The following is a 1,613-nucleotide window of genomic DNA, read 5'->3' on the forward strand; positions in this document are numbered from 1 at the left end:
GGCCTCTACGCCGTCTCTCTCTGCCAGCCAAGCAGAACAGCGATGGTTAAATGCAGCGATAATGGTTCAGCGAACGGCCTGGCGTTGCCTGGCAGAGTAAATGTGCGTGGGATGCGAAGATGAAAGGGTTAATAAAAGGGAGTGTTTGGTGTGTGTGCGTGTACGTGTGCGTGTGCGCGTGTGTGTGAGTGTGAGTACAGATGTGCCACATCTGCACTTATATTTGATTCTGACTATGGAGAATGTCAGAATGGATGGTTAACATTTAATCCCTGTGGAGCTCATGCCATGCTTTTTTTTCTCTTCTTCTTCACGCCTGAGAAATCCAAGTGTATTATTAGGGTGGCATTTGGTACAAGGCAAGCACTTCGTTCGGTGTGTGTGTGTGTGTGTGTGTGTGTGTGTGTGCTCATTTGTATGTGTCAGGTTATTCTTTGTGTGTGTGTGTGTGTGTGTGTGTGTGTGTGTGTGTGTGTGTGTGTGTGTGTGTGTTTGTGTGTGTGTGTGTGTGTGTGTGTGTGTGTGTGTGTGTGTGTGTGTGTGTGTGTGTGTGTGTGTGTGTGTGTGTGTGTGTGTGTGTGTGTGTCTGAGTGTGTGTCTGAGTGTGTGCCCATGTGCGTGCCTGTGTCTGTGTGTATTTATATGTATGAGAGGAATCCCGCTCTGGTGTGGCATGGTGTGGCTGTGGGCAACTGTGAAAATGAATGATGATTACAACGGAAAATGCAGCCACACAAAACAGTGCCGGTTGGAAAACCTGGTTGGAAAACCCATCCATGCGCCACCACCATCCCTCTCGGCACCAGTCCTCACCAGCACCTGCACCCATGGCTTCAGTCCTCGTCCATTCCCCTTGCAACTGCACCCTCAGCCCCTACCGGTATGTCACCAAACTCCCCTTCAACTGTGCCCTCAACCTCCACCGCAACCAGCCTTGGGCCAAGCTGGAGGCTTGGAGTTCTGTATAACCATAAAATAATAACACATATATTTTTAAAGAGCCGTGTGGTTGGAAGCTATGCTAGTGCCCTAGCCCAAGTGTTTGTTTTATTGTACGTGTACACCAGAAACGACCAAGGTGACCAAGTAGCCGTAGAGAATGAATCTCCATAGAGAATGAATGACTTTGGTTGCTTTAGCTGTTTTTGGTGTACCCGCACTTCAATCCCCAACAGCTAGGCTAAGGTGGAGGCTTGGAGCTCAACAAACAGGAAAGCAACCATATTTTTGAGTAGCAGATGCTAGCTAGCATGGTCCAGATGCTACATTTCTTTTACTTGAATAAATACCATTTTGAAATACTCATTTTATGTTAACTTAAGGTGTTATGAGTATTATTGCCACTCTACTTTTAACCTGTGTTCTTTTCTTTTCTCGAATTTTACACATTCTTATCTGTGTATAATACTGATGCCAAAGAATTGTCAAGTAAAGTAAGATATGTTAAAACCCGCCCATCCAATGCGAAGGAGTGTGTTCAAAATTCGGTCTCCTAAGGGGGCGTTGTCCCTCCTTCTTTTTCTCTTTTCGTGGTGTTTGCACAAGACTTTTGCTACCGCCATCTACAGCGCTAAGCGGACTACATTCATTCCCAACCTCAAGACTCCGAAGGT

The sequence above is a fragment of the Engraulis encrasicolus genome, chromosome 13 (assembly GCF_034702125.1).
Source record: "Engraulis encrasicolus isolate BLACKSEA-1 chromosome 13, IST_EnEncr_1.0, whole genome shotgun sequence".
In the NCBI taxonomy this organism is placed as follows: domain Eukaryota; kingdom Metazoa; phylum Chordata; class Actinopteri; order Clupeiformes; family Engraulidae; genus Engraulis; species Engraulis encrasicolus.